This window comes from Panthera leo, chromosome D4, assembly GCF_018350215.1.
Source record: "Panthera leo isolate Ple1 chromosome D4, P.leo_Ple1_pat1.1, whole genome shotgun sequence".
Lineage (NCBI taxonomy): Eukaryota > Metazoa > Chordata > Mammalia > Carnivora > Felidae > Panthera > Panthera leo.
In genome coordinates this window covers 79,257,907-79,272,188 of record NC_056691.1, presented here as the reverse complement: position 1 = coordinate 79,272,188, position 14,282 = coordinate 79,257,907, and positions in this window count along the sequence as shown.

Here is a 14,282-nt window from a genome sequence, read left to right as displayed (position 1 = left end):
AGTGGACACATGAGACACATGTGAATGGAGGCAGGTAGAGAGGTTGAGGAGAGGCAGCCATACCCAAGGAATGCCAAGGAAGGCCAGCAGCTACAAGAAGCTGGAAGATGCAAGGAAGGAGCCCTCTCTGGGAACTTCACAGGTAACAGGACCCTACTGAAACCTGGATCTTCGATTTCTGGCCTCCAGGCTGTTGTAAATAAGTTTCTCTTCTTTTAAGTCACCTAGTTTGTGGTGCTTACTTTCAGAAGCCCTGAGAAACTAACACATGTTGCCAATGGGTTAAGTAGGATCAGGACAGACAAAGGACCTTGGGTTTGGCAACGCTGGATGACCTTGACAAGAGCTGTTTTCACTAAAGTGGTGGGTGTGAAAGTCTGTCTGGAGTGGATTCCAAAGAGAACGAGAGGGAAGGCATCAGACACCATGAGCACGACCCATTCTTTCATTTTAAGGAGTGGGGAGGGATGATGTAGTTAGGGAGGAACAGACTCCCTTAGGAGTGATGGAGACATGACTTAGGGTGATGGAGACAATCCAGCAGAGATGCAAGAAATGATGGCACAGGACAGGGGAGAATGGGTGGCATCCTTGGGGACTACATTAGTGGGCATGAGGAGAGGCTGGAGCATGGGGAGGTCTTTCATAGCAGTTGGGGGGAAAGCAGTGAGCTCGGGTGGGTGTGGCTGGCACATGTGATGAAGGGACTGGGGTTCTTTTTTGGTTGCTTTTATTGTCTCGGTGAAACAGGAGTCAAAGTGATGAGCTGCAAGTAAGGCTAGGGAGGAAGCAGCAAAGGTTTGCGTGGAGATAGGGGTGAGTGAGCACTTGGGGGAGTGTGTATGTGTGTTGGTGATTCTCACTGGGGAAGTGTATTTGTATTTCTGGGAAGCCCAAAGGACCCACTTGAGCCCAGTGGCCATGAGTTCCGTGGGGGCAGAGTCAGCAGGGTTGTGTGTTCCTCTCTCATCACATTCAGCTGCCAGGTCCAGGTTGAGGGCAGGTGGAGAATTGGATTAAACCAGCAAGTGTAATGAAGCAAAGACGTGAACAAGACAGTCAGGTTTGTATCAGTCATGTATTGCCGTGTAACAAAACCACCCTAGTATTTGGTGGCTTAAAATCACTCATTTTTCTCGTGAGTCTTCAATTTTTGGCAGGGCTTTGGTGGGGACAGCTTGTCTCTGCTCATCTGGGGTGGCTCGACTGGGGAACGGAGCATTTACTTTGAAAATGGGGTAGTAGGCAGAAAATAGCCCCCAAAGACATCAGGTTCTCATGCCTGGAACCTGTCAATGTTACCTTATTTGGAAAGGGGTCTTTGCAGGTATGATTAAATTAAGGATCTTGAGACAGGGAAGTTATTTTGGACTGGTTAGCCCTGTGGGGCGTAAATGTAATCACAAGTGTTCTCACAAGAGAATGGCAGAGAGAGATTAGACATAGTAGAGGCAATGGGACCACAATGGAAATGGCTGGAGGAATGTAGCTATGAATCAAGCAATGCCTGGAGCTACCAGAAGCTGGATGACGCAGAGAATGAATTCTTCCCTAGAGCCTCCAGAGGAGTGTGGTCCTGCTGACACCTTGATTTTGGACTTGTAGTTTCCAGAACTATGAGGAAATAAATTTATATTGTTTTAAGCCACAAACTGTGTGGTAAGTTGTTACAATAGCCCTGGGAAACTAATACAGATGGTGACTCTTGTGTCTAGCAAGTTGTTTCTGTCCGTCATCCGTGAGTTCAGCTGGCCCTGAAGGGTGAGAGCCTTCATTCCTCTCTACCTGGACCCCTTGTGGCATGGTGGCTGGGCTCTAAGAGTGGGCATCCCAAGAAAACAAGGCAGAAGTGATCTAACCTTTTTGACAGGCTGGGCATCACTTCTGCCGGAATCATAGCCCCGCTCCGGTTCAAGGACAGTTCTCAAGGGGAGGGGTGTGAAAGTCACATAAGAAGCGGATGGGAGATGGGAGGTGCTGCAGCCAGATTGTGGAATGTGATACAACGAGATGATGATAATGATAATGATGATGGTGATGGCGATGATTGGCCAGGACTTCTTGGTTGGGCCAAGAGGGCAGTGAGGACACACTGGGCAAAGGGCAACGAAAGGGTGGCAGAACCAACGGACCCTAGAACCTAGTGAGGTGGAAAAGCTGTCGATCCCGGAGTGAACAGAGCTCAGAGAGTGAGATTCTTGAAACCGAGGCTATGGAGGGAGAACAGTTATTGGCAATGATAGAGTTTAACCATGGCAGTGAGTGACCGGGGCGTGGATTTGGCAAGAGAGGAAGTCCAAGAATGCCAAAACAGGCTGTCGAGAGGAACACTCACGTGAATCTTGAGACTGAGTCTGTGCTGCAAAGAGTGCCAGTAAGCCAGGAGTGAGAACCTCTAGGGATGCAGGGATAGTGATGGCCACGAAAAGGAGGGAGGGTGTGTGGGTGCTTTAATATGAGGGGAGGAGCCTCAGAGCTGGACGCCTTTCAGGAGGGAGGCAGGGTTCTGGATGCGGCAGTGTGGAACAGTGAAGAACAGTGTGAATAGCAGAAGGAGAGTGGGAGAGAAGTGGGTCCTCCTGAGAGAGCTTCGGGGGAAGAGGGTTCCTGCGGGGATCAGGTTTCAGTTGGAGCCAGGAGGTGAACGTTTGCAGAAGTTTAGTTGAGGATAGAGGGAGTTTCCGAGGGCATAGTGGGAGATTTTGGTAAGGATATAGAACCCAGGGGCATGTAGGCGTGCTATGTGTCCAGGGGGAACTCAGAGCTCAGCAGATCTTCATTATTACTATCGTGGTCATTAATTTTCAGGTCAGGCTGCTGATGTTATGGATAGGGAAAGGGCATTATTTCACTTGTCATGGGATGCTGTGATTATCCTTTTCCTGGTTTCCCTACAGGGCTGGGAGCTCCTGGAGAGCAGGGTCCTTGGAATCCCCAATAGCCAGCACGACGCTTAGCCCAGAGTATTTATCAGATGGCATGTGTTGAATGAAAAAGGCTCAGAGAGACATGCTAACTTACCTAAGGTCACAAAATCACCTGGATTCCTGGTTCTCAGTTTTCTTTGCACGCTTGCAAATCTAAATTCCTCTAATTCTTGGAGTGCTTGCTTCTTTCCTTTATCTCTTTCCCTTTGGCCTATTTATTTTCCAGTGAGATCCGTAGCCCCAGATGGGATTTGAAACCCAGAACCTCCATCAATGTTCAAAGCGTCCTTCTTTTTGCTCATGTGTGATCTTCAAAAGGCCCTTTTCTCCCACAGTGATCTTCCCCGGGGGGATCCTGGCAGGCCCTAAAATAAGAACTGCAGGCTGGCTAAATGGGTTTTCTCGGCTAATAGAATAAACAGGCAAGAAAATAGGGAAAGAGGCGGGTAACTCTGGGGCTCCTTTGTCGAGTGTTTTGGACTTCGCACTGGGGGCTTCCTAAGTCCATTAGCCTCTGTTAATTTCTCTCATGCTTCATGGTGAAGGGGATGGAACTGGATGGAAATACTCCTTAAGTGGGGTGACTCATACCCGAAACTGACAGGCTGGGCTAAACCCATCTGGGAAAAGAAAAGCACCTTCTCAACCCCTCCAAACGATTTGAGGAGTAGGAGGAGAGAGAACCCCATGCTCCAATGCCAAATTCTTGATCACAGATTCCCTTCTGAGATGCTGTCAGCTGGGCGCTTAGAGCAACCCCTCTTCGAGCCGGGATTTGGAAAGTGCTGGTAAGTCACTGCTCTGTGATCAGCTCAGAAGCAACGGGTTCCATGCCTTGATTCTTCCATCTGAAAACTTCAGAGGCTGGCCAGGCATCAAGGGGACGGAGAGACAGATGAGTACAAGACGGGAATATCAGTTCTACCATGAGAGAGATTGGGGTGTGTGTGTGCACGTGCGTGTGCGTGTGTGTTGAAAGGAAAGACGGGGATGTGAGGGAAGAGAGAAAGACTCAGACGCAAAAAATGCAAAGAGCAGAATCACCAGTAGAGGCCAGCAGGTAAAAGTGCCTCCCCTGGCCCCTGAAAGAAAACTCTCATCTCTTGGAGCAAGACAAGGCGGGGAGGGGGGGTGAAATCTCAGTTTTTAGAGGGGCACCTGAGTGGAGTTGGTTGAGCGTCCGACTTCAGCTCAGGTCATGATCTCACAGTTCGTGAGCTCGAGCCCCGCGTCGGGCTCTGTGCTGATGGCTCAGAGCCTGGAGCCTCCTTCGGATGCTGTGTCTCCCTCTTTCCCTGCCCCTTCCCCACTCGGGTTCTGTCTCTCTCTGTCTCTCAAAACTAAATAAACATTAAAAAAAAAAAAAAAAAAAAGAAAGAGAGAAATCTCAGTCTTTGGAGAGAGTTCTGAGAAAAAGGAATCGATTTTCCTTTTTGTGCCTTCCAAGGGAAGAAATGGCTCCCGTGTGGGGTGGGTGTCCCAGGAAGACAAAAGAAGACACACTCTGCAAAGACATTTCCTGTCACCTTGAGCACCTCCAGCCGGCTGCTGCGGAGGGTGAACTCCCGATCTCTGCAGGGGCTGAGCCATGCGTGAAGACCATCCAACACGGTGCTGGGTTAGGGGGCCGCCAGGCCATCTAGGGCAGTGTGGTTGAGCCTTGGGCAAGTGCTGTTGGTGCCAGAGCTTAACTGTATCCCAGCCTGTCTATGGTTCTACCTTCACTGCTGGAATCCCAGGCCAAGCCATCATCCTCTGTCCCTGGACGGCTACAGTGGCCTCTTAACTGACGTCCCAGGTGACATTTTATTTTATTTTACCCCACGGGTGGGGGGGGGGTGCAGCTACAGGCATAGATACCTGGTCTACCTGTCTCCCAGCCCCGATCTTGTCCCCATGATCTACCTGGCTTTCTGAGACTCAGAGTCTGCCCACAGTCACGTTGCCACTCTTGTACTCAGCACACTCCTGCCTTCCAGTGTGGGCCTCGTAATACTGAAGCTTGTTTAAACCTGGCATTCAAGGCTCTTAAACACCAGGTCTCATTTTTTAATAATGTTTATTTATGTATTTTTGAGAGAGAGAGAGAGAGGGAGGGAGAAGGAGAGAGCACAAGTGGGGGAAGGGCAGAGAGAGAGAGAGAAGAGAGAGAGCAAGCAGGCTCCACACGGTCAGCAAAGAGTCCCATGCGGGGCTCGAACTCACAACTGTGAGATCATGACCTGAGTAGACACCAAGAGTCGAGCGCTCAACTGACTGAGCCACCCAGGGGCCCCAACACCAAGACTCATTTTATGTGTCCAGTTTTATGCTCTTGACTTTCAGCTGCCCCTTGACTCTGCTCAAACTGCTGCCTACCCTATCCCTCACGGTCCAGTGCAAACGTTTTCTTGGTGCACCCTCAGCACTGGGTCGGTGCACGAGCAACGAATGCGCTAATTACAAAACGGCCCCTTTATATTCCTTAAAGGATACTGGCAGTGGTTTTACTAGAGATGTGCTTCCAGAAGTCACTTGAGTTGAACGTTCCCCTCGGGTGTTGACTCGTCTTTCCCTGTCACGTAAACTTTCAGGGCAGGAAAGATAATCTTCCTAACTCTCAAGACAGAGGGGGAAACAGAGCCCAGAGAAGCAGTGCGCTTTGCCCAGGCTGGGCGGCGAGTCTATAGCAGAGTTGAGACTTGAACCCAAGTATGGATTTTGGCTGCAGAGAGCTGGTGGCTCAGCTCAGTTTGGATTCAGCCTGGGCAGGGAGCCCGTGGCGCGGTCTGGCTTGGCCGTGCCCCCGGGCACGGTGTGCGTGGCAGCAGCTGGAGGCCATAAGGGGCGTGTGTGTCTCTCTTGCTCACACCCCCATCTACAAACATTATCCTTGGAGGCAGCCTCAGCTGGGATGGTCCACCCAGGTGGCTGTCCCAGGTGCCAGCCTGCATGCCCTGAAGCCTTCTCTGCCACCTCCTTACTTGGGAGGTCTGAGCTGAGGTTTCCATCAGGAGAGCGGGAAGGGGCTGAGTCCCTGCTGTTACCACCCAAGGCTGATGGGATCCTGGGTTTAGGTGGTCTTCCGGGTGCTGAGGTTCAAAGAGAGCAGTGCTGCCCCCTGCAGGGTATTTCGGGTATTTACGGGGGTTGTTTTTGGGTGTCCCAATGTTTGGGGAAGCTGTTAGCAGCAATTAGTGGGTGGGGCCAGATCTGCCCAGCATTCCGCCTTTGCGCCAGAAGATTCCACATTACAAAGAATCCACTTTGCATCTTCCTGAGCAGTTTTCACTCGTCTCCCTAGAAATGCGTGCAAGTGAAAAATCTGTTTATAGTTATGTATATCCAGACCCAAACTCTCTCATCTATCTATCTATGAATATATATAAAGAAAGTTATTTTGTGCATAGTTTTAAAATACGCCGAGCTTTCCAGGAACGCAACTACTTGGTAAATCGAGGGTAGGCTGTGCTTTGTTTTGTTCAAAACTTTACTAAGAGTGATTCACCATTTCAGAAAATTATACTGAGGATGGCAAGACTGCTGTTGATTTTAAGACACTGGTGCATTCCCCCTCTCCTCAGTCTGCCTTTGTAGTTATAAATATAGACAGGGGCTCTTTTTTTTTTTTTTTTTTTAGCCCTTATTTCAAAATGTCAAGTGTAAGGAAAAAGTGTCAATCATGTTCGGTCGAATGTCATTTTGTGTCTCTTAAATCCCAACCTACTCATGAGTCTTCACTGAGGTCATGTTTGAGCATATAGTTATTAAAATATATGTTGTCTAATTATGACTTAGTCCTTTTATCTTTATGATCTGTCTTTCTTTGTAATATATGACTATTATTTATTTAACATATCATATACATAAAACAATTATGTAAGTAGGGTAGGCTCTACCTACTGATGCCAGTAGATACTACACTATACTGTTTCATCAGAGTAAAGAGGATGTTAGAAACTAATTGCCATGAAAAGGGGGATTGGGGTGTGAGAGAATAATAAAATCTGCTGCCCCGTCTCTAGGAACACACATCTCATTTGTCGATACCACTTAAATCCTGTCTTCTGGATGAAAAATCTTCTATTTTTTCCTCCCCGGAACGCTGACGAACATCCAGCTCTATGATCTTCATTCATTCACTCATTAATTCAACATAGATTAAGACCTGCCATGTGCCAGGCACGATGCTAAGTGCTCGGTGCACAGTATCTCACTTAATCCCCATGGCCACCCTGCAGAGGAGTTATGATCGTTCTCTTGTGGTCATGGGTTCAGGGAGCTCCCAGGCCAGCGGAGGGGACAGACAAGCAAACCAGCATTGATGGCCCGCGGGGGTCAACGCTTTCATGGGGGGAAGCACAAGGGTCGCAGGACCCAGAAGAGGGGGTCTTAATCCTCCTCCAGAAGGAGAGAAGGCTGGTTTAAGGATGGGTTCCTGACAGATCGATGTCTGAGTTCAGTCTTAACACATGGGCAGGAGTCAGGCAGCAAGAAGAACGACGTGGTTCTGGGCCAGGAGGGTGCAGGGGAAGGGCGGGAATGGCAGGCCTGGAGGGTTCCCATCTGCTCATGGCAGTTGGAGCCCAGAGTGAGTGGAGATGGTGAGAGAAGAGGCTACAGGCAGGGAGGAAGCGGCCTCTGTAGTGGTTCCCCAGGCTCCCTGGCTGCAGCCCTGAAGATCCTCACTTTGTCCCAGAGGCAATAGGGAGTCACGGAAGGGTGCATTCAGTGGAATGATGCTGTTGATGTGGTGGGTTGGAGTGATCACTGCTGTTACAATCTGGAGAATAACTGGTGGGGCTATAATTAAAGGCTAAGAGGCTACAGGTCAGAGGCTCTTTGCACAATTAAGTAATCCATTAATATCGCAATTATTTCTTGATGATCTCCCATATTATAGTCACTGAATGAAGCCAGAAGCCCTCAAAGCCCCCAAAGTCAGAAGTCTGGCCTCTTAATTCCTATTATTAGCCCAGTATGAGCCAGAATTGAGTTGTTAATTTGGTCCCTGGGCCACACCCAGCCCATGGCCGTCTGAGGTCCCAGACGCTGGGTGCCTAAACCACTTATTTATTTACAGTGCTCATCCAATTACCGGTTCCTCAAAAGAGGCAGCAAGGAAGACATTTGGCTCCTGGCTGGCCCTTAATTTTGGATCATCTATTATTATCCTGAAACAGTTTCTAACTGACGGAATATTAATTGGCTGGGGCTCCAAGCAGATGAAGACACGAGGCTGTCATCACACAAATGTTTGTCTGAGTTCATCCCCCGTGCACAGCCAGCAGTCCTGGCCCCGGGAGAAACACCCACTGTGCTGCCCAGAGTTCTCCTTGGAAAGTGGACTTGTTTGGCCTCAAGGCCAGTTAGTCACAGGGTGGCGCAGGAACCTGCGGGTGAGCAGGTGACTGGAGATGTCGGGGGAAAGGAGGTGCCTAGATGCATGACCCTGGGGAGATGGAAAAGGAAGGTCAGGGGCCCTTCTTGTTAAAGGCTTCGGAGACCGACTTGCTGGTGTTTCGCCGCTCAGCACATGTTCACGTAAGTACTTTTCGTGTACTGCAGAGGTCAAAACAGATGCGGCCCTTGTCCTTGGAGGCTTATGGTTTATCGGGGGATACAGATATTAAACGGCTAATTATTCAGATGATTATTTAATTACAATTGTGGATAAACGCCACGAAAGGGAAGTTCAGAGTGATAGGAGACGGAATCACCATTGGATCTAATGTGATTTTGGGGTGGGCGTCCTTGAGGAGGATGTTAGAGATGGGACTGGGGAACAGCCAGGTGTAAGATGGGAAAAGGCTGCAGTGGGGCAGAGGGCATAGTGGCTTTCAAGGCTCAGAAAAGGGCCACACAAGAAGACCAGCGACGGTGATGTGCAGACAACGAGCAAGACATGAACATGAAAGATGGGGCATCTGCGGATGCATCCTCCACCTTCCCTTCAAATGGCTCAGCAGGAGACTATGTATTGGGGCTCCTCAAATACTTTGGCAAAAAGGTCCAACCAGACTCTTGAAGCTTATTTAGATACTGAAATCTACGAATGGGTTGTAGTTTGAGTGCTGACTCTGATCTGTTAATGGTGATTGCCTGGGAGTGTTCTAACGAGAAGGATTCTGAGGCTCTCTCCAGGGTTAGTGATAGAGAGTGGCATGATTGATTAGTGATGTCTGCCGTGGGTAAGGGAAACGAACTGGTAGCTGACACGGTCATTACCCGCTGCCCCTGTTACTCCTGCTACTAACAAACCACCTGCTGAGTTAGTGGTGTAAAACAACCATTATCTTATGGTTTTGGATTCTGTGGGCCACGCACGTGGATGGGGCAGTCTCTGACTTGTCTTGCTAGTCTCTTGACCTTGTCTTTTGCAGAGGAGGGGCTTTCAATGCTAATGACCTCCAGCTTATCAACTATTTCGTTCATGGATTATACCCTTGGTGTTGTATCCAAAAGGTCGTTGCCATACTCAAAGGTCATCCAGATTTTCTCACACATTATCTTCTAGAAGTTTTATAGTTCTGCGTTTTACATTCAGCTCTGTGATCCATTTGTGTGACTTTTTGTGAAGAGTAAGGTCTGTGTTTAGATTCTTTTCTTTTTTCTTTTTGCACGTGACTGTCCAGTTATTCCCGCACCATTTGTTGAAAAGACGATCTTTGCTTCACTGTAGTGCCTTTGTCTGTCAAAGACCAGTTGACTGTATTTATGTGGGTCTGCTTCTGGGCTGTCTATTCCATTCCATCGATTTGCCCATTCATTTACCAATACCACACTGTCTTGATTGCTATAGCCTTGCAGTATGTCTGCAGTCGGCTAGTCAGTCCTACAACTTTGTTCTTTTTCGATATTGTATTGGTTATTCTGCAACGATTGCTTCTCCGTATAAGCTTTAGAGTCAGTTTGTCGATATACACAAAATAACTTCCTGGGACATGGATTGGCATCGCATTGAATCTACAGATAGCATCGGGAAGAACTGACATCTCAATAATATTAAACTTTCTATCCATGAACATGGAACCTATCTCCATTTAGTTCGTCTTTCTTTGATTTCATTCATCAGAGATTTGTCGTTTTGCTAACACAGATCTTGTATATATTTTGTTAGATTTACACTTAAGGATTTAATTATGGGGGTGTTAATGTAAACTATATTATATTTTTCACTTCAATTCCACTTGATTATTGCTGGCATATAGGAAAGCAGCTGAGTTTTGTATATGAACCTTGTATCCTATCACCTTGCTATACACATTTATTAGGTCCTTTTCTTTTCTTTTCTTTTTTATATTTTTGTTAACATTTATTTATTTTTGAGAAACAGAGAGTGAGCTGGGGAGGGGCAGAGTCCAAAGCAGACTCCTGGCTCTGAGCGGTCAGCACAGAGCCAGACCTGGGGCTCGAACTCACGGAGTGCAAGATCACGACCTGAGCCGAAGTCAGACGCTCAACCGGCGCCCTGGTCCTTTGCTTTTCTGATGACAGACATTGTAACAGGTGTGAGGTGATACGACACCAAAAGCTGCATACATTTTAAAAGGAATTGGGTGGATTTATTGTTGTTTGTTAGCTGTTTTGTGTGGTACTTATGTGAGACCTAAAAACAAGTAAGCAAAAAAAAAAAAATCCTAATTCCTAAAACACATTTTACACACATTTTAAAGAAGGAGAAAAAATAGTGGGGTTTCAGAAAAAAAAAAACATTTAATGTAATTTATAATCGAAAAACAACTCTTGAAAGAAGACCCCCCCCCCCTTTCGGTTCTCATGGAGGCGACAACGATACTCACAACTTCTCAAGAAAATCTGTCTGGGAACCACCTTATATCCACCACAAAAGATGCCCAAATCCTCTGGAACCGGATCCAGTTGAAGGTGTAGCTGACTTAGGCTGGGCTTCCTGGAGACAGACTGTGAGAGGGGGATTGGCAGGCAGGAAGTATTAGTTCAACTGAGCTCTCGGGAGTGACACCCGTGTGAGAGAGAGAGGGAACAGCACCGGGAAGAGAGAGGGCTTGAGGTACAGGGTGTTTGCGGCAGAAACCTCCATTCATTCCATAGGAAGCACTGGGACTGAGATAGCCCTTGTTTTTAATCCAGGGAAGGGGATCAGGGGTTTGTAGCCAGACATGGGAGTGGACTGCCCCTGCAAAGGGAGGCATGGCCTTGGCGGAAGCAGCTCCCTTTGGCTAAGGGCAGTTCCTGGGGAAGGGCGCTTTGTGAGCTGCCAGCGGTCAGCACTCCCAGGGGAAGCTATGGGGGCCTCGGTCTCAGAGGGACACTTAGGAGCCACATAACAGTGTTGACTGAGGTAGTGGAGAGCAATTGGAAGGCGATCTTGGCAATCTGCCGTCCTTTAGCACTAGGATCGCGTAGCCTAGGGGATAAATCCAAGTCACCAATAAAAGTGATCCATCGTGGCACTATAGGAGAGCCCCAAAAGAAGGAGATGCAAAGAGTAAAAGCAGCACTGAGCACTCTACCCAGGGCATAGCATCCGGTAGGAAGTATGTTTGAATAGGGCTTTGACGTGTGAGTAGGAGTTTGCCAGGCAGGCAAAAACAATTCTTGTCCTAATATTACTGCTCCTGTTCCAATCCAGGCCAGTACAGGCTGTCTTATACTTTCATCACAACCAACAAAGGTTGAGTGAAAACAGAAAAGTTCCATGGAGCTTTGGGAGTGGGATGACTCAGTCCCTATCAACCTTTGAGGCTCGCGTGGCAATAAAAAAAGGAACCTGTGGAGAGGAATGTGCTCTATGTGGAATTGGTTTGGTTTAGCTCAGACGTCCCCTGCTGCACTGTATCACTCTTCTTCAAAAGGATCCAAACCCAAATCACCAAAGACATAGATTACAATTTCACAGTGATTGAAGAGCCCCCCTTTCCGCAAGCATGCCTTTCCCCCAGGATTTAGCATCTAATTAGCCAAACATTCGTTCTCCAGGGAGTTCCAAAGTTTCCAAAGTAAGCATCGGCCCAAAAAAGAAACCGGCATCATATTTTAGAAGTCACGGTTGCAGGTGTTTTTTTTTTTTTTTTTTTTGGTGAATTACCATTTATACATTTTCCATCTGTGAGTATTTTTCTGGAGTACCACCTGTTTTCTCCCCACTTGGGTAGTAGAGAATCCAACAGATCCTATCTCAGAATAAATGCATTTTATCTATAGTAGTTTTCCACATTTTCAGCAATTTTTTTTATCTCGCAAAATAATCTCCCCTAAATACAAACCAGCTTTAAAGCTACAAATAGATATGGATGCTTTAATTTTTTTTTTTTTAAATCTCTCACGAGAGCTCTGGGAAGTCAATCTAATGAGAGAAACTCAAAGTTGCAGGGAACGATGATGAGGAACCTGAGACGGGAGACACATCTCGTCCCAAGAGCAGTTGGATAAACCACAGAGAAGATGGGGAAGGAAAAGCTCGCAGTTGTGGGGAGTCGAGTGGGGAAGAATCCGCTCTTTGAATCCGAGGGACGTGGATTTCAAATTTCCTCTGTGTTCCTTGTTTCCACGAAGCCTTAAATGAGTCACTTACCCTCTCTGACTCTGTTTCCTCGTCTATACTATGGGGATAATAATGCTCACTCCAGAGCTGTGGCCTCTAAGTGATGCCCAATACATTGTAGGTGCTTAATCAGCGTTAGTCGTCTTCCTGCTCAACTTTCTTCCTGTGCCAGGTTCCAGGGTGAAAATTTGCCTCTTCACTCTCAGCATGCAGCCCCCTGTCTGATAAGAGCAAAGGCGTCTGGGATTGTGTTTCTGAGAAACGTGCCAGGGGGTACCCCAAATCCCAGAATAGACACAGAGCATCTTATGAGTGTGGTTCAACTTTATACCTTGGCAGCTAATTTAAACATAGTTTTCAAGTTAAAACAACCATGAATATGGATAGAGAAGATGTGGTATACATATACAATGGAATATTCCTTGGCGATCAAAAAGAATGAAACCTTGCCATTGGCAATGGCGTGGATGGAGCTAGAGAGTATTATGCTAAGCGAAATAAGTCAGTCAGAGAAAGACAAATAACATACGATTTCACTCCTATATGGAATTTAAGAAACAAAACAGATGAACATAGGGGAAGGGGAGGAAAAATAAGATAAGATACAAACAGAGAGGGAGGCAAACCATTAGAGACTCTTAACTATACAGAACAAACTGAGGGTTGCTGGAGCGGTGGGGGGCAGGGGGATGGGCTGAATGGGTGATGGGCATGAAGGAGGGCCCTTGTTGGGATGAGCACCGGGGGTCCTACGTAAGTGATGAATCACCACATTCTACTCCTGAAACCGAAACCACCCGGTACGTTAAATAACTTGAATTTAAATAAACAAAAATAAAACGAACATGCATAAACTGTAATACAGAGGGAAAATTCTGTGTATTTCATTTTAAAACCCAGAATTCAAAAGAAAACCTCTTGTAGGGTTCAGTAGGCAGTACCTGTGGGCCTTTTGGGGGGCACGACATTAGGGTCCTCTGGCTTTGGGGGTGCGTGGTTCAGGAGAAGGGTGTGGAAGGACTCCCCAGGAGCTGCCTGAGAGATGGATGGCTTTTCTGTCCCTATCTCATGCCCTCCAGGGGAGAATCAAGGAAGTTGGGCTTTGGAAATAGGGTGATTTGTTTTGACAGGTGGGTACAAGAAAATGCGCAAAGTCTGAAGGATAGATGGTCCCTAAAGAAAGCATCCCGATCATCTGTCTGCTGGTTGGGAGAGTGCGGGACCTGAAGGCAGCTCTCTCTTACTGCTGTGTAGTTAGGGGGACCATGTAATTTATCACTGAAACTGGGACATTCGAAAGTGAAGGGGTGCTATTAATAATTACGTGGGGACAATAGGCACGAACCAGGGTGTCCGGTGGTCCAGAGCCTGGAGTGACCCTACGCATCATGCTGTAGTTCCTTGATCTCACGGGCCCACGAATCCTATGACACATCACTGGAAACACAAGGGAAAAGAAATCAGGTGCCAGGGGAGTGTTTTCACAGGAGGGTCACGGTCCAATTTATTTTAAAAGTTAAAAATCTCGCTAACTGCCGTGTGCAGAGTGGATGGAGTCCCATCAGAGTGGTACTAGGGGGACCATAAGGAGGCTGGTACAGGGGTGATGTTGGTGGCCCCTGACTCACATGCACCTTCCAAGCCCCAGCCCAGCCTCGAAAGAATGCTGGTGAACCCCTGCCTTAGATGTTTCACATTACCAACGTTTAGCTCTCGAAGCCTGGGTCTGGGTGATTTGCCCCTGACATTGAAAAGTAGAAAGTGAGACAGACTGTGTGGCTCAGTCAGTTGGGCGTCTGACTTGGGCTCAGGTCATGATCTCACAGTTTGTGGGTTCGAGCCCTGTGTCG